Raw genomic sequence first — 20,464 nt, 5'->3', positions numbered from 1 at the left:
TGTGCAGATATTAATTACTCTTTTTATAAAAAATACAAATATTAATTACTCTGTCAATTTACATCAAAATCAATTTGAATGAATTATTTTTTTTTTCTTATATAAAACTTGTTCTTATTTCTCTTTTACAGGTGATCCTTGGATTATGGAAATTCACAGAGAATTGTCATATGCTGCAAAGTACAATGATTGGAACATAGCTTATAGAGAGATATTTAAGGGAGATCTCTTAAAAAAATTCAAAACATTTGACTGGATGGGAACACCGCTCTCCACCTTGCAACTAAGAACAACTCCATTGAGTTTATCAAAGAACTAATAAAGTATATGCTGATAGAAGAATTGACTATTAGAAATGATGACGGGGATACTGTTTTTTTACTTGCTATTGGAAACGGAAGGATGGAAATTGTCAATGTGATGTTTGAGAAGAATAGATGGTTGTCAAGTACACGTGGATATTCAGATGATTTACTGATTCACCGAGTAGCCAAGTTGGGCCATAAAGAGATGGTAGAGTTCCTTTATTTTGGAACCGGACATTACTTAAATGACAAGGATCACATCAAATTGATTAACAGTCTAATAAGAAGTGGTTTATATGGTAAGCATGCACTATTCCTTATATTTGGGCAAATTAATTTTAACTTACTTTTGCCACGTAGGTTATAAACTAAGGATGGAGTTATGAAAACCTTCAAATTTTTTTTTTTTTTTTTTTTTTTACATTGATCCTATCATAAGCCCTTACAGTTATTTTTCATTTCAGTATAAAACAAAAAAGAACTAAGTAATTTTATATATTTAATCTATTTAATTATTATTGTATCGATTTAATTATTTGACTCTTTGAATTGAATTTATTTTAGGGTTGAATTTGCTAAGTTATCAATTTGATTGTTTTGTAACTAGGTTTAGTGCTGAATTATCTATACAGAAAGCCAAAATTAGCCAACTGTCATGAGGAATCCAATGGGGAGACAACATTATGTATCTTAGCTCGAACACCTAAATTTGCTAATCAAAAGCAGCTGGGAATTTTTAAGAGATGGTACAAAGGTTAGTCTCTCTACTCTTAAAACCTTAAAGCATGTCTTGATTAGTGATATTGCTCAATCTCTTGGCTTTTACATTCTATAGTTACATGCCAATTTGACACTATGATTATTATTTTATTCAGTTAAATGATTCTTCAACATCAACTGTTGCACTTTCTTATTTGACTTCTTAATTTTTTTAACATCATTTTTAATAATGAATCACTTAATAATTTGCCATTTTTCACTGTCATTCTTTCTAATCTTTGCAAAGATATGTCTTTCTTCAAAATTAAAAAGATATGTGAAGACCTCAATTTGTCTGTAAACTAATTAAAATTATGTTGGCTCAACCAACCGCAGGTTCAGTAGGCTATAAGTCTGCCATGGCGTAACGGGAAGTTGCCCCAGGAAGCACTTGAATAGTTCAAATGGCTTTGGCAACAAATTAGGGCATGGGATGAAGATAAGATTTCTGAATTATTGAAGCTACCCTTGGCCAGTAATATTAATGCTGTCGAGACGGAAACATTGATTTTCTAACATTTTTGTTGTAATGTAAATATCATAATTGATATTAGAAAGTCGACCAAAACAATTATAGCAATTTCACATTGTGTTTGAATCGACAAAAGGAAATCTCAAACTCATTGACCAGTCGACCAGGGTTAAGAAATTAATAATTGAGACTCAAAGATGTTGAACGAAAACACTACCCTCTGGCATTTGGCTGGAATGATGTCACCACTAAAACAGGTCCTATGTATCAGAGTAGCTCTCCCGTTGCAGCAAGCCTGTTGGTTTAGGAAATATTTGCAGGTTTTTGTTTTTTTGTTTTTTTTTTTTGGTAATAGAAACAAAGGTTGTTCCTGAATAAAGATTTGTTAATAACAAAAAGTTAGGAAGTGAGTGGCAGATTGTGGGATCCAAAACATTGCAAAAGCTTTAAAAAATATAAATGGAAAAACTCTAGAGATATATTTTATGAGAAGATACGGCTTCTTTAAAGGAATGAAGGGGACAATGTGGATAAAGGACATGCGAATCCATGCATGATTGCTAGCAACATTTTTACGACCGTGGGTTGTATGCCCCTTTTACAGTTGCAGGCGTTATCAAAGATTGAGACGGGGATTCCTACCTTCATCAGAAGAGACTTTCCTTTAGAATTTTTGTCATGTCTGATCAATATCGCTTAGTAATCAGCATTTGGCTCTATGCTAACGATCTTATCCATTCTCGCTGCCAGGAGATGCAGTAGTGAAGATCTCCTTTATGTGTTGACCAGAAGTGGTTTGTGGGACTCTCAACACTTTTTGTCAATGCAGCAATGTGGTGGTATTTTTTTCATATTTTCCTTGTCTTTGAAGATGAGGGATTTGGATCCTATCGTGTTAGCATGCTTGCTTCCTTGCCTGTCTTTTGTTCACCACAAAAGTGGAAGACTCCTTTATGATGTAGTGCGTCCACCTTTAAAATAGGTTGTCTTACCAAGACAGGAATCTTCACTTTCTGATTGAGAGGATCATGGGAACCTTTAAAAATTGAATACTCAGCATGCTGGAATTCTTGAGGAATGCTAGTCTTCTGTATATAGGTTCTTGTATTATTATAGAATGCTGGTGCTCTCTCTAGATTATATATTCTGTAATTATGAAGAGAATGGCGGCGGTCCCCTCTAGCTTTTGTATTTTGTTAGTATGTTGGAAATGCTAGTATAGATTCTTGTATTATGCTTGTAACTTCCATTTAACATTTTGTTTAGAGAACGCTGTTATAGAATTAGTTGGTATATCTACCAATTTCATCTTTTTTTTATGGTAGTTAAGACGGTCATATACTATATATATACTATATTATATTATATATATAGATTTGTAGAATGTCTGAAAAAGATCGTAAGGCGTTTAGTCTTGACTTTTTGAGTGCTACGTCGGGTATGGTATGTTAATCTATATCTCTTGCTCATCTTTTAGTTTTGGGTTTGCTTGACACTGACTTCTATACTCCATATTCTGAAAGTATCTCAACAACATCATGCTTATTATTCACTCTGAAGATCAGCAGAGAATAGTTTGCTAGCTTAATTAATTTTATTGTTTAGTTTATTTGTATTCAGAGATTTCAGGCTATCCTCTGAGCTACGATAACACTAAAGGTACTTAAATACTCTGAGTCTGAACCCATTCATTGCAGAATCCATCATCTCTTTTGGTTTCTTTTTGGGTGTTGTTTAGCATCTCAATTGCTACAATGTCTTGATGCATCGTAATGTATTCTATCCCATTTTTAATCAAAGTTCTAGCAAATGCATTTATATTAAAAATTAAACACAAAAGAGGTTACGGAATTACATCGGCTTTTCTTGTTTCTACCATTGAAAGGGGTGATGTTGAACAATCGATCTACTTGACTTATCAAGATCCGGAAAGGACGAACAGGGACTTCTATTAAACATGTTTTCTGGGATAAAACTATGTTTTAAAAGTCTGCCAATCTTTGGGGAGGATGATACAAGCACTAGCTATATGTTTGATGTGATAATATAGTACTGCAGACCTATTGTCGTACGTTCACGGATTAGTTTGGTTTTGCCATATCGATGCATTGCACTATTATTGCTCTGTCACTACAATGGTAATGTTAATGTTTCCTCGTCCATCTCCTCTCAGGCTGCTATGACAAAAAAGAAACACGTTGCTTCTGCAAATATAACCAGGCGTGCAGTCCTCTTAAATCTCTAAGCACCAAGATGGCAGCATTTTGGGGAAACTCTTCCCTGGTTCTGGTTATGACTTTAATCAGTAGCTATTCCAATTGCTTCAGTCGCTTGTGTTTTGTCACATTGTTTGGCCTGCTCAGTTCCCTCTTTTTGCAATTGGAGTAGTCATTTATATCTCTCTCCTAGTCAGCACTTCTTAATTAGCTCAATTCAGAGAATCTTAGTGTGAAGGCAACATTGTAGCTAGTTCTAAATAAACTTAGTTTCTTGAAAGAAAGAGAGTATATTAATATAAGTTTGTTGTGCTTTTTGCAATTGGATTATCTTTCTATATATGCAGTCACAATTATGAAGTAGTCTAATTAATTATTTTTTAAATACTTGTATGCATCAATAAAATGCTTTAGGGATAGGATGGAGGTTAAGATGCTTGATGTAAACGTTTATAAACATAATGCATGTTAAATTAAATACCATTTGCGCGCTTTTGTCTTTTTTGAAATAGATAAGCGTGATGGCTCCAATGTGGTTTTCTTGCTTATCAATATTTCAGCTGCTTCTATATTATTAATTGAAAGTCGCACACACCACTATGGATCTTTTACGTTCTTTGTATAATATTGCATTGAAAAAAGAGTTTTTAATATCTCAACTTCCACTTGAAAATCCCCCTTTTTTTGTTAGCACAAAGATGCATCCTAAGAGGGACCTCTTTAAACCATTCTCTATTTAATTTTTTTTTTTCTTCAGCCACTCTCAAATCTTATGCTCATTGTATGTTTGGGGTTTGCTTATAGTGTACAAAGGTTACGTTGGGATTTTTTCTCGGTTCTTGTATCGTCAGAACTAATACTAATATTTGAAGACGCAAAAAAAAAAAAGAGACACTTATTAATGAATATGTGGTTTAACACGAAAACTTGCACCATGATTTATACGCATATTTCATTATTGCTGTTGGGCATCTGATGCGTGGTTACTTAACATGCAAAACTTAGCAAGGGCATAGTTGCCTCAATAATACAAGTGAGGGGTAGTAGGAGATCGTTCCAGAGGACTGGAGAAACGCACTAAGTTTCCTAAACGGTTATCAAGTTGAAGTAATCGAATTCTTTGGATTGGGTGGGAAGCAATTGGAATGAAAAAGAAAACAAAATGAAATTAAACAAAGAATAAATCTTAACACTAAGAAAGCCAAAGAAAACCAGAATCTCAATTCAAAAGTATAAAAGGCGTGGGTTTGACTTCGTTTGGATTTTATGGGGGTAAACCTTATAGAGTTACACTATTTTCACATTCATGTGCAATGGTTGTAAAAAAAATCGGATTCACTAATATGTTAACATCCCTCTCAGTCTATGTTTTCATCTCATCCTTATTAAATTCCACACCCAACAAATTAAAGGTTAATAATTCCTAAATTCATTAAGCCAAGAATCCTAAATTGATTTCATAATTCTGAATTTATTCTCTAGCATCCAATACTATAATGTGATTACCCAAGAAGCCTAAACATGAATTGATTTCTCAATCTCATCATGTTTATCACATAAGCATTTAAATTCAGAGTAACACACAACCAAAGCTTATTCAATGGAAATAACACAATCAAATACTTAACCCATTTAAAAATCCAAAACTACAATCTCAAAAAACCTAACCCAAGAAGATTAGTTCATAGCTGACATTAACACTACAAAAACGAAAAAAAATAGAAATAACAGTTAAACATAATGAAAACTGAGATGAAAAATAGAAATCTCCCCAAAAGATGAATCTTATAGTCAAAAATCTGAATCTTCCCTTTCAACACATCCAAAAAAACTACAAGCTTTACTCTAAGAAAAGTGTAAAAAACGGATAAACCTAAACCCAAGAGGAACCACCTTGGCTTAAAAGGTTAACAAAAAACACGCACAACACGGAACTGTGCGGTTACAAAACTGAATAAGTTGACTGTCGCAGCGGCGAAGAATGAAAAGAAAATCCAACATCGTTTTGGCATATTCTCGCGGCGAAGACAATTTCTTCGCCGGGAGGAAGCTCCTTCAAAAGGTTTCGAAATTTACAAACTTGCCACTATGCTTTGCTTCTTCGTTCGATTCTTCGATTTTCGGCTCTCTTCCTGGGAAAACAAGGCTTATCGTGCTTGGGTCCGGATCGAAAACTCAGCCTATCTTCTTAGATCGCTCATTTCTGAGTCAAAAACTATCCAATTTGTCGTTATTCGTTCAAAAAGTCCATTTAACTTGAAACACGAAAAGTAAAGAATATTAATCACCAATCAGGTAAAAAAAGACACTAGAAGTACTTGAATCGACAAAAAGATCAAAATAAAACTGTATAATTTACGGATATCAAAACTACCCCCAAACTAAAGAGATGCTCGTCCCGAGCATACAGGCAAAAACTAAACGAAAACAATGAAAACAAACAAAACAAAAACAACATGATGAAAACACATAAACAAGGAAAACCAAAACAACAAAACTCCAAATTCCACAGAAATTGCCTGAAATTGCACATGGCTCACAAAATTGGGTGAAAAAATGCTACAGGAATGTTCGACCTCAAGAAGTAAAGCTACATCGACGTCTTCCTCAATCGGTCACCAAGTAGGTGATCCCCACGCCATCCACATTCCCAACATCCAGATTATTTTATGCAAAATATTTGTTTAAAGTTTATCTAAATGGTGGCCGACTATTAATAAGCTGATATTTATTTATCGAACTATCTCCACTAATGAGGACATTCTTTTTTTCTAAAACAAATTAGTTTTTTTTATGGTAGTTAATCAATAACGGCTATTTGTGGAATAAGCTTGTTAACGTTAGGCTAGGGTCATGGGCTCCAAAAAGGCTAGAAAAACAAAGTAAGAGAACTCGGTTGTCCAAAGCAAAAAACTCAATACTTATCGAAACCCACCCCCAACTTTAGTCAACTACCAATCGACATGTCCACTAGTTCACAGCCTTCAAAAGCGTTATCCTTAAAACTTGAATACCCTAATGCAGGTATTGGGACTCGTTTTAGGTGGATACGGTGCGTGTTAAACCCGAGGGTCGCCAACTACTGCTGTAGGCAGTTTTTAAGGCGGGTTATGGTTTTGCCGGTCGGTTATACCTAAACGAGGGCCGCATTGTGTCACTTTGTTTTTTTTTTTTTTTGTTGGTATGAATATCCACAATCAATAGAATTGAATTGAGGTGACTACTCCTTTGTTTTTAATTCTTTTCTCTAAACCGCAAACTAGACATTCTTTTTGGTCTCTTCTTCATTTTGTTCTCTTAACCCCCAACGATGACTTTACGCATTTGTACACTCGTTTCGTCATTCCTTTTGTTTTGGCACTAGGAAAGAATTCTCCTAAGGGTACGATAACAGTGTTTGGCAAAAGGGGGAATTTTTTTTTACAATTTTTTTTTTGGTTTCCCGTTTTTTTATTTTCTTTCTAGTTTTATTTTGTTTGTTTTCCAAGAAAAATTAAAGCAAAGTTCAAATGGCTAAATGGTGTGACTAAGGGACAATTTCTTCATGGGTTGGCTAGAAGGGCTCAAACGTCCGAAAATTCCTAATCATTTCCTTCAACCATGTTCTAATCCGGAGAATTTGCCTCAAGCCTTTCTCAACTATGGGTTCTAAGGTCACTTCACCAACAGTATCAAGACTTTACTCATCGCATTAAATGAATTCTCAAGCATGCCGAAAAAAAAGAAAAAAAAATTGAAAATCGTGGTTGAACCACTCAAACAAACTTCAATCAAAATCCAGGCAATAAACGTAAACTTGAAAGCAAAATGTGTTAACATTTCTCAACAATAAAAATTCAACAATCTTATTCTATCAGTGATTTATCCAATCATAATCGGCAAAACCGAAACAACCAAAAAGGAAAAATACAATTACAAAAAATATAAGTTTTTTTTTTTAATTTTTTTGTTTTTTTTTATTATTAAGGGGTACGCGGCGTTGTTAAACCGAGGGTCGCCAAGTATGTAGGCTAGTGTTTAAGGCAGTATAGTTTCCAAGCCAATTTAATATACACTTTAAAAAGATTGTACAGTGTTTTAAGGTGTACGGCGGTGTTGTTAAAACAGAGGTCGCCAAGTACGCTAGGCAGGTACTGGTTCCAGCCAAGCCCAATAGACCCTTAAACTCAAATCTATTTCCATTAACCCACAAACAAAAGATGAAATTTGCCTAATGTTCCATTATGCATAAGTCAGGAATGAGGAAAAAAAAAAAAAAAAACAAAAGAAACCAAAGAACAAATAAAGGTAAGAGAATGCTACCCGGTTAAGTCATGAATTGTCGCTCCACAATGTTCACCGTTCTTAGACTTTTCATCATCCAACATATGTCAAAACAAAAAAAAACTGTGGTGGGTCCATCATGTTTTAGAACGAATTCACAACTAAATGAAAGTATTACAACCTAATCGCGCATTAACAACTATAATTAAAAAAAACTAACCTAAACAACTAACAAATAAACAAAATCCAAAACCAAAATGAAATGAGTTTAAGTTTCAACTAGACAAAAAATTAAATGAAAGCACTTAAACAAAACATAAACAGGTGCTCCGGTTAGTCTTGTTCTCCCTTTCTTCCTCTTCCTCTTTCCTCGTCTTCCTTGATTCCGGCCACTAATCTAAGTTCCCAGTCAACCCATTGATATGCGGAAGTGTAAACATTCAGCCTGGAAGATGTCCTGTCAGCAAGTCATGAATGTCTGTGTTCTGTTTGCTCCAATCAATCCAATCTGTCGTCTCTAATATATTCCTCATTCCATCATTTTTGCATCATCGCTTTTTGTAACCTGTGGGCTAGATGATGTGCCATGATCAGTGCTCTGCCTTTCCAACCCTGTCTGTTGGGCAGAGTCGTTTCGGTCAAGGTTGTTTCTTAAAAAGTCAGAATCAAAGTTGGAGCCGGATGAATACGTGTCATCATCTTGAACTTGACCCCTGTTTTTAGGCCACATGGCTTTGTGATGAGATGCGGGAAATAATAGCTCGACGACCTCTTTGTCGGAGGCTATTCCTGACACTCTCAGAAAATGAATGTCTCCACACACATACTCTTTCCTGTGGAAATACGAATAGAGGAGCAATACCCGTTTTCTCAGGGAGTCACTGTGCTGTAGTTGCGTCTTCCGGCAGTAGTTTAGCACAAACAAAGATACTACCCACAGCCTAAAGCCATCCTTGGTGGTCAACTGTGTTCATTTGAGTGTCCTTTTTTCTATTTAGGACAATTCCCATGCTCTTGCCCAGGTTACAATGACCGGGAAAGATAATATCATCCTCAACGGTTGGATCTTTTGAAACTCTACATTATCATCAGTGGAAAATTTCGGCAAGTTATAGAAGTTGTTGATATCCTTTGCGGAGAATGGACCATTCTCCCCTCGTACAAACACATCTCATCCTGACCGTTCGGGGAAGTTTGGCATGAACTCTCTCCACCCAACGGTTCTACAGCCAGCACACAGTGAGCACGGCGGATTGAACATGTCCCAACAGTCGTACACCTACTCCAGTCCACCCAGATGTGGTGCTGTCAATCCCGTTCAGGGATGAAACCCTTATCCTTTCGTTTGATCACATCCTATAACGTTAAAGGGCTTGCCTGTTCACAAACGGTGGTCAATGTTCTTCCCCGACTCTTATGCTTAATTTTTGGAGCCAAGACATTGGTCACTGAAATTCAATCCATCCAAATGTTAACCCCAAGGAATTAGATATCTAAAAACACAATAGCCATGTCAAACTCAAAAATATCCACACTTACCAAAAATTGCAATTCAAACCCCAACCAAACTACAATTTTTTCAATTACAACACAAACACTCCAAATAACTCACAACACCCACCACTTCTAACATCAATTGGTTCACAAACTCTCACAATAATCAAAATCACAACTCAACAAAACCAAAATTTTCAAGTCAAAGTTTCACAAAATTCTTAGATCTATTGATTATGACTTAAAAATTTTCCAAAATAAAAGCTTTGGGTTTTCGAGATCTTACAATATGAAGGAGTTTGGCACCACCAAGTGAACCGGGGAATGAAACGACCCACCCAAAAAAAAGAAAGCCCAAAATTTTTGATCCAACAATTTTTGGAAATTTGTTGTTGATACGGGTGTTTTGGTGTTAGGAATGTTTGTAGGTGATATTGTGGTTGGAAAAGCAAAATAGAAGTGAAAGATTGAAAGTGGAAAATTTTCTCTCAACTAAAAATGCAAGGTGGTGTGGAAAAATGAGGGAAGAAAAAAGTGAGTATAATATAAAAAAAGGCTCGTCGACGTGGCGGAAGAACGTTCTTGGATGCGGCGAAGTTAATAGCCTTATAACCGAACCACTTTTCAGGTTTTGCTGCGGAAAAGAAGTATCTTGCCCCAGCGACGTGCATCGTTCATTACCTAAAAATACCCAGGTTTCACCGCGGTGAAAACTTCCCGATGAGTACAAGGGCAACTCCCCTCGGCGAAGAAAATTTCTTTTGCCGCGGCGAAATGCTTAGCACATTTTTCAGCAAATTACTACCTTTCCGTCCAGTGGCGACAACAATTACTCGCCTGGTGAAACCTCTAGTAGCAAAAACTTGGTATTCTCATGTTTCTTCGCGGGGTCGCGGCGAAGAAAGTTTCTTTGTCCCGGCGGACGTCTCGAAATTTTGGATACCTTCTTTGGGCTCTAGATCACCTGAAACAATTGAAACAATAAAACATCAAATTTTATACAAAAATCATAAGAAACTAGAAGGAATTCGAAAAACAAAAATTAAAATCAAAAAGTGAAAAAACCACTTGGGTTGCCTCCCAAGAAGCGCTTGTTTATAGTAGGAGGAAGCTTGACGCTTTCCATATTTAGGTTGGGATGTCCAACCAGATTGGGAGGAACTTGCAACATCACCCCGTCAATGTATGGCTCTTCAACGCTGTCCATAACCGTGAGAATTAGCCCCTCTTCCCATGTGTGACTTCCCTGCTCGGATGGCATGTATCCTAGTTACGTGAATGGAATGGTCCCGACCATCTGGAACTTAAGTTTTCCGGGGGAAAAAGGCCTAAGTCTAGAGTGGACAACAATACTTCTGGTCCAAACTTCAAAAGCTTGACCCGGAGTGCTTGTCGTGCCACTTGTTGTCTTTCTTAGTAATTCGGGGACATTCTTCAAGATCTTCGAGGACGAAACTCATTAAGCTCGTTCAAAGTCAGCATTCTCTATCCCCGCGGCTTTCAAGTCATGTTCAACGCTTGAGGCCAGATGCCGTAGTTCAAGTTCTACAGCAAGTGGCAGCTTTCCCATAAACCAATCTGAACGGGAGACATACGTTGGGGTTTTGACGGCAGTGCGGATAAGCCCAATAAAGCATGTCCAACTTCAGTGGACCACTCCCTTCCTCGAGGCCATTCACGTTTCTCTAGAATCCCCTTCTTCTATTTGACAGTCAACTGCCCGCTCGTTTGGGATGGTAGAGGTGTTGCCAATAATGGGTGGAACTCCATACTTACTTAGCAATGCATCCATTGGCCTATTGCAAAAGTGCAATAACTCCATCACGAATGTTGCCGTGGTACCCCAAACCTTGAGGACAAATAGATTCTTCCACAAAAATTAATCAACCACCTAGCCATCATTACGTTGGCAGTGCAGACTGCCTCAACCAATTCTTCGACACATAATCCACAGATACCAAGAAGATATACGTGTTCCCAAGGAACTTGGGAAGGAAAACAAACACAAAACACCAAAAAAATATTCGACAAACAACACACACCCACACCAAATAAACCCATACACCCATATAATTAAGCCCCCCCATGAAATCAATTCCCCCAAACGTCAAAAATTCCAACCCCACCAAGATGTTGTTCAACGGCATCTATCTATTTTTGACAATACTCCTATCCGTTGACATTGGTCACACTCCCTGAATCCTCCGGAAGGAATCTAAAGAGGGGTTGCCAATAATTAAATAATAATACAACCCAGAGTGTAGCACCTGCGCTTGCGTGTTCTAGCTCCACCAAAATGAGACCCACCAAACTATCTCTCTAATGACAATGCCCTTAACAATGCTTACCATTATTCCTCAGGGACACATCTCCGGATCATTTGATCAGTGCAGGGTTGTCGGTTACAGGAACGGATTTCCCAAAAGTAGTACTTTAAAAATCTGAGCGGGAAAAATTTTCTCTTATGTTGGAAATGTCATACCACTTGGGAGAACCCTCTTGTGGAATAGATATTTGCAAAGGTCGGCAACCATGGTGCTTCGTCCACTCTCATCAGCGTCTCTCCGGGAAATGTTTTCTGGAAATTGGCAACTTTTTCCACCTCATTGCCTTGATTGGTTGGCTCACAATTCTCAACAATTATGATGCAGCTCCACATTTTAGACGCATTGTTGTTCTTCGAAATTTCCAACTCAAACTCTGCAAGTAATAGCAATACATCTTACAATCGCTGGTTTTGCTTCTTGCTCTTGCCAAGAGGAGGGTATGAGTGCTGACATGGGTCGTGTAACGATCACCTTCGACACTAATAAGTAAGAATGAACCGTGGTCACAAAAGCAAACACCCACAGGCCAAATAATCTTTTTCATTGGTGGTTAATTCAGTTGGAATCAACAAGTGTTATTGCTAGCATACGGAATACATGCAAAACTTTCTTTTTTCTCTGATAATACACCCCTAAAGAAAAGTCACTAGATCACACATCAGTTCAATAGGGCGTATCCCATCGGGAACTGCCAAGAATAGGTGCCAGAAACTAGTAATTTTTAGAGTTAGGAAAGCATGCATGCAATCTCATTTAAATAAAAAACAACATCTTTATTCAATAGATTGCAAAGGGGTTTAGAGATTCTTAGAAAAATCCTTATGCAAGCGTCTATAAAACCCGCATGCCCCACGAAACTTCGGAAGGCTTTGACAGTGGATGGCGGGTGGTAGCTTGTCAATCACTTATGTCTTTGCCCGATCACTTCAATACATCCTTGGAAATCCTATGCCCGGGCATATCCCTCTTGGGGACCATGAAGGGGACATTTTTCCCAATTCAGCACCAACTTTGTTTCCTTGCAATCGTGCAAAACAAGAGAGAAGATTTGTTAGACAATTACAAATGATGACCCAAAAAACTGAGAGAAGTCAATCCATGAAAGACTTCTATGATATTTCCACCATGTCTCAAAGATGGACATCAGCATCTTTGGAATGTTGCTGGTGCATTGCAAACCCAACGGCATTCATCTGGAGAAATGATGTGATATCATTTTCTCAATTTCGGTGACTTCGGCTGGAGGAAAGAAATTGGTCAAGAATTTTTGTGCCAGGTCATTCCATGTGGGTATCGTTCGGTGGGTAATGCCATTAACCCCCTTTTGCTTTATCTCCAAATGAAATGGGAATAAACGCAGCCTAATAGCATCACCGACACTCCATTTGACTTGAAAGTGTCGCAAATTTCCAGGAAAAATTTGCAATGTGCTGATTGGATCCTCCTTCAATCACGTTGAATCTAACCGACTGGCGGATCATTAGTGAATTGCGGCTGGATCTCGAAGTTGTTTGCTTGTACGGTAGGTTAGTAATACTTGACCCATTCATTCACTGTGGGAACTGAAAATTCACTTGTGTCTATTTCTTGTTCAAGCCATTTCAACAACACTTCTTCCGATTTGCAGTAAGTGTATCTCTTTCTCTTCTCTCTCTGTTAATCTTCTTACATCCTCTCAAGCATCAGGTCACAGGAACCACTGGTGACGTCTGCTTTCGCATAAAACTGAAAAGAACACAATGGGAAAGAAACGTTCGAAGTGAAATCATAACTTAACAAAATAAAAACAAAAATTAAAACTTCATCTAGTTAAACTCAAGGAAAAAATTAATGTTAACTTAAACACAGTCCTCCGGCAACGGCGGCGAACAACACTTGATGGTTGTTTATATAACAGCAAAAAACTAGCAAGTGCACTAGTCGCTCAAGTAATAAGGCATGTGTAGGATATCGTTCCCCACGAGGAGGATGTGTGCAAAGGACTAACGTTTCCTAAAAGTTATCAAGTTGAAGTAATCGAATCTTGGATTGGGTGGGTGGGATGAAAATTGTTTTTAATGAAAAAGAAAACAAAAAATGAAATTTAAACAGAAATATTAAATCTTAAATAAGAAAGCAAAAGGGAAACACAGAAGAATATCAATTCAAGTAAAACGGGTAGGGTTTTGGACTTCGTTTGGACTTTTAGGAGTTAAACCAAAGATTACACTATTTTCACATTCATGCGCAATGGTTGTAAATTCGGATTCACTAATATGTTAACAACCTTATCGGGCTAGGTTATATTCATCCTTATTAACATTCGCACCCAACAAAATTGAAGGTTAATAATTCTAAATTCATTAAGCAAAAAGGAATCCTTAAATTGATTTCATACTTCTTGAAATCTATCTCTAGCATGCCAATACGATAATGGTGATTACCACGAAGACCTAACATGAATTATTCTCAATTCATCATGTTAATTACACACAACAGTTAAATTCAGAGTAACAACAATCAAAGCTTATCACATGGAAAATAAACACAATCAAATACTTAACCATTTAAAATCACAAAATACAATCAAACCCCTAACCCATAGAAGATTATTAGTCATAGCTAAATTAAACATAAAAAAACGAAAAATAGAAAAAACAAGGGGTTAAACATATGAAATGAGATGAAAGATAGAATCTCACCAAAGATGGATTTAGTTCACAATCTGAATTTCCCTTCAACCCAATCCGAAAAACTAAAAGCTTTAACTTAAGAAAAGTGTAAAAAGGCTCTAAACCTAAAAAGCTGAAACCACCTTGGCTTAAAAGTTAAGTTTTTCTTGTATACTTAGGCCAAAAACCCAGCCAAAAAAAACGTACACCACGAACTGTGCTTTACAAAACTGAACTAAGTGACTGTCGCCGCGGCGAAAGAATGAAAGAAATCCACAGCGTCTCTAGTACTTCGCCAGCGGCGAAGACAATTGCTTCGCCGGGGCGAAGCTCCTTCAAAGGTTCTGAAATTTACATAATCGCACTCTGCTGCTTTTTCGTTAGATTCTTCGATTTTCGGCTCTCTTCCTTGGAAAACAAGCTTCATTGTGGTTTGTCCTGCTCCGAAACGTCATATCTTCTTAGACCGCTCATTTCTGAGTCAAAACTATCCAATTTTGTCTTTATTCGCTAAAAAAGTCCATTTAACCTAAACACGAAAAGTAAAGAAATTTAAAGGACACCAATTCAGGTAAAATGCATAGAAAGTACCTGAAAATCCGGACAAAAAGATCAAATAAAAAACTGTAGAATTTAACGGATTATCAACATCTGTCATGAGTAAATCTTCATAGTACATTTCTAGATAAGGAAGGCAACAACAAAATATCACATCTGTTCAAGTGCCAATTGACAACAAAAGAGTTCTTATCTTATTCAAAAGTACATTTGCCAATCTTGATATCCTTCTTAATCTCAATAGATCTTGTTATAACCACTCAGAAGAAAGAATCAACCAAATAACAACAGAAATCAAGAACAAGAATCACAATAAACACACACAAGAACAAAACAGATTTACCGTGGTTCACTTGCTCTATATTTGAGCAAGCTACGTCCACGTTGAACTCGGGAATCACAGAGCTCGCTGACTAAATCACTGTCAAGATTACAGATACACACAGCAACAAAACCCTCAAAACCCCTTCCTCAACCCTAACTCACCCTAGAGTTACACCTTCGAATCCCTATATACAGCGTATACAATACACCCAGAAGACCTAACCCAGTCACTCAATCAACAGTTACAAGATTCATCAACCCAAATAGAAAAACACTAAAGACTCAAATGGTGTTTAACAGAAGAGAGAGATTTGCAAAAATGGATGAATGCGTAAACTGCCAAATAACTCTGTTTTATATGGTGACTAGGGTTAAATCCAGCCGTTAGATTTCTTTCATCAACGCTCAGGATTGTTTCTTCAGTTTGAATCAAAACGACGTCATTCCATTTAAGTGCAATACGACAGCGTTTCAAGCCATCATCCAACAATCTCCACCTTGATGGGTTGAAAAAACAGCCCCTATGCTAGTGCAGCTTGCTTTAGTGAGTCTTCATAGTTCTCTGTTACTGTTGCTTACTGAATGGACAGTAGGTTCAAGCAATGCTTGAACTAGTAATTGTAACATCTTCATACCCATGTCTACTGGATTGTGCTCAGTAGGAACTTATTGAGTGCTATCTCCTCCCTAATGATCGATCTCCACAAAGTGATAGCAAACATCTATGTGTTTGGTTCGCTCATGGTACACTGGATTCTTCTAAGATGTATTGCACTTTGACGTGTTGAAAAAATGGTTGGCCTCAGTTCAGACAGGTTTGCTTCACTCAGGATCCCTTTGAGCCACATTGCCTCTTTAAATACATCAGCTACCGCCACATATTCAGCTTCGGTTGTGACAGTGCAAATATAGGCTGTAATTGGGACTTCCAGCTAATGCAGTTGCCCTCAAGGTCAAGTAATATGCAGTGGTTGACTTCTATGTCCCTGTCACCTGCAAAATCAGAGTCTACAAAACCATCCAGCTCAAGGGAGGCAATATCTTTTACAGTATTCCATCCCACATTTAAAGATCCACTAACTATTGGTACCCACTTCAGGGCTGTCCAATGTTCCATACAGGATTGACATGAATTACTCAGCAATGTATCACAAATGCTAAGTCGGGCTAGTGCTAATAGCATACATCAAGGATCTAACACATTAGCATAGGGTATGGTCTCATTCTAATCAACTCAGCATCAGTATTAAGGCATTGAGCCTTGCTTAATGTGAAGTGGTTGTAAAGGTATTGAGACAGTTTTGGACCTGACATTCCAAATTTTCTACTAACTTATCATATATGAAAATCGGTGAATTTTTAGTTTGCATTTACTTTGTTTCTACAATTTGCATGCCTAAAATCTTCCTAGCATCCCCTAGGTCTTTCATTTCAAATTCTGCATCCAGTTTATTCTTTAACTCACAGATCAGAGGCTTTGATTTGCTTATTAGTACATATACTACATATAGTAGTAGTACATATATTCATCTAAAACAGCAAAGTAGAAACTACTGTCATACTTACTCGTAGTGAATCCTATTTTACTAAAAGTTGTCAAACCTCTATACCATGCCTAGGGGGTGCTTAAACCATATAAGGATTTCACAGTAGGCAGACATGTTGGGGGCCTTTTATATGAAACCTAAGGGTTGGCTCATGTAGATCCTTCTCAAGATCTCCATGTAGAAATGCAGTTGTGACATCTAATTGTTCAAGCCTAGATCCTGGTAAGTTACTATGGACAGCATAAGCTTATGGTTTTGTACTTAAATACTGGGGAAAAGACTTCATTGAAGTCTATTCCCTCTCTTTGTGTAAAACCCTTGGCTAAAGTCTAGCCTTATACCTGAGGGGATCCTTATCAGTGATACCTTCTTTAGTTGAAAGCCACTTGTATGTAAAGTTTCTGATCCTTAGGCTTTGGTACAAGCTTCCAAGTCTGTTCACCTCCAAGGATTTCATTTGCTTTCATAAGCCTTGCATTGGTCCCTTTCTTTGTCTACATGGCTTCCTCTAAGTTTCTGGTTCCGTTCTTTACTTCAGTACCTGCAAGGAGGGCAGTGTAATTAGATCAGCATAGGAATATCTCATGGGTGCCCTACCTTCTTCTGGTTTGTCTCTTGCAAGCTAGTAGTCTTGCAAGTGTTCAGGTTGAATCTAGTGTCATCTGTGTTTCTATCTCATCCTATGTTCGGTTAGTTTGTCTAGTTTTCCTCCATGTTCAGTAACCGCTTAGTTTCGTGCTAGTTGAGTTTGGACAGGAAGCTCCACTTAATTAGTGTAACTTCAGGTTGGGGTGAAGGGATCATCTGTACTTGACATGGGATCGTTTTGGTTCTAGTTCCTTACAAGGAAATACTCCTCATTGAATATCACATCTCTGCTCACAATGATTCTAACCCTGGAGTATCTCTATCTCAGAGTCTATAACCTTGGTCCCTTCTTGATACCCAGGAATATGCCTGGTTGACCTTGGTTCCATTTTCTCCGTGGTGTGTGCATAAGCTGCATACCCAAAAACTCTCAAGTGGCTTAAAGCTGGGACCTACCAGTCCACTTTCCTCAGGGCTCTTAAGTTTATGCAGTAGATGGGCTTCTATTTACCAAGTATAGCTGTTGTAAGAGCTTCTCCCCAAAGGAGGTAGGGATTTGAGAGGTTATTAACAGGCAACTAACCTTATCAAGGAGGTTCATTCATTCGTTCTGCCACTCCTTTGTGTGGGGTATAGGTTACTGTCCTATGTCTTAAAACCCCGGTCACTACAAAATTATCAAATTCTTGATTACAGAATTCCAACTCATTGTCTGTTCTAAGAACTTCACCTTTTTTCCATTTGGTTCTCTACTAAGGTTTCCAGTCCTTAAACCTAGCTAGAGCGATCTTTGGATTTCATTAAGTACACCCACACCTTGCGGCGTAGTCATCCACCAGAGACATAAAGTAGTTATTCCCTCCATAAGACTCACTTTTCCAAGTCCCAAAGGTCAGTGAATGTATTCTAGTGGTCTAGTGACTAGGTGTGTCCCTTTGGAAAATATTATATGCTGTTTCCTAAAAAATTCTCACAGAATTCGAGGGATGTGGTCTTATCTACCAAACTGCCCTTATGCTTCAGAATGTCCATGCCTCTTGACTCGTGGCCAATCTTAGATGCCACTTTTCTGTATTGGACAAGTTATAGAAGTAATCACAGAATTAAACAGGTTTTGGGAATGATTCCCACAAAGAATATAAGGCCATTTCTTTTCTCTCCTTCATATCAAGTTGTTATCTCTATATATGTTCAAGCATCCATGTTCTGCTTTATAACAACATCCTGATTCATCTAAGGTGCCAAAGGATATCAAATTTCTTTTAAGTTCTAGTATGTATCTAACCTAGTAGTTACCATTTTTCCAATGTTAACCTTAGAGTCACTTGGGCTATCCTCTTACTCTGCATGCATTATTGTTTCCATGTAAACAGTTTCATTTTCAACATTTTCAAATTCCTGGAACCAGTCTCTCCTAGGACTCATGTGAAGGAACAGCCTGAGTCCAGCACCCATTCTCACCAGTGTCATTTTCATGACACAGTAAGTACTTTAAGTTCCTCTATCAGGTTTCTAGTAGTGGCTAGGTTATTCTCAGTATGCTTGTTTTGCTTTTTAATCCACTCAAAACATTCTTTTTAATATGCCCAGTTTTATTACAAAAGAAACATTTTCTGGACTCTCCTTATCTATTACTGCCTTCCATTTTTCTATTATTTTAGCTCTCTGATTATTCTGATTTCCCTTGCTAGTTTGCTAGGTTCTGGTTACTCTTAACAAACAGATTTGTGCCATTCTGTTGCGGTTTTCAATTCAATTCTCTAGCCCTAAGTTCTGCTGATTAGGTCAAGATTTGGTACAGTACCCGAGTACTTAGGGCTTCTTGACTACCTGGTAGTCAGCAGTTAGGGAATTCAATAGAATCATGGCTAGGCTGGTTTTCCTAAGGTTGATCGTCCCTTTTAGGACCAAGGTCATTTTCAGAAACTCGTCTAGGTTTCATCTATACTCTTAGCACTATCCATTTTATAAGAGAATAAAGCCCCCTGTAAAAAGCTAGGTTAGGGGCAGATTGCAAAGCATACAAGGTAGTAGTTACCCTAGAGTCAATAGATGATTCAATCCATCTACCTTCCGGAGGACGCTGTCAGACAGATTCATGATTATCAGATTGTATGCCTCCTCATTGATCTCCTCTTTCTTTTTCAACTTCTCCTCTGGCCATTTTTCGGAGTCCTCTTCCAGTGCGATGGCAACCTTGTTGTGAGAAAGCAATGATTTCATCTTTTTCTTCCAACTCCCAAAATCGATATTCCCATCATATTGGGAGATCTCCATACGAGTGGTACTCATTACAATATAATGAAAATAAAGAAAACAACAAAGAATCTAAGAAGGTACGTGGCGTTGTTACACCATAATTTGCCAATTAGGTTTCCAGCCTATATACCTTTAGAATTTAACCAAGATTTGACTCCCTAGATCCTATTGGAGACTAGAAGGAATCACAGTTTCGAAAAGCCCCAATTTGCAGAAACCTTAATTTTACGAAACCCTAATTTCGCGAAACCCTAATTTGTAACAAGAAACCCTAATCTCCAAGAAATGGCTCTGATACCACTGTTATAACCACTCACAGAAAGAATCAACCAAATAACAACAGATCAAGAACAAGAATTAGAATAAACACCACAAGAACAACCAGATTTATCGTGGTTCACTTGCTCTATATTTGAGCAAGCTACGTCCACGTTTGAACTTGGGAATCACACGAGCTCGCTGCACTAAATCACTGTCAAGATTACAGATTACACACAACAACACAAATCCCTCAAAACCCCTTCTTCAACCCGTAACTCACCCCAGAGATTACACCCTTCGAATCCCTATATACAGCGTATACAATACATCCAGAATGACCTGACCTAGTCACTCAATCAACAAGTTACAAGATTTACTCAACCCAAATAGAAAACACTAAAGACTCAAAATGGTATTTAACGAAGAGGAGAGAGATTTGC

Source organism: Pistacia vera, unplaced genomic scaffold (assembly GCF_008641045.1).
Source record: "Pistacia vera cultivar Batoury unplaced genomic scaffold, PisVer_v2 Contig374, whole genome shotgun sequence".
Taxonomy (NCBI): domain Eukaryota; kingdom Viridiplantae; phylum Streptophyta; class Magnoliopsida; order Sapindales; family Anacardiaceae; genus Pistacia; species Pistacia vera.
This window is presented reverse-complemented; position numbering follows the sequence as displayed.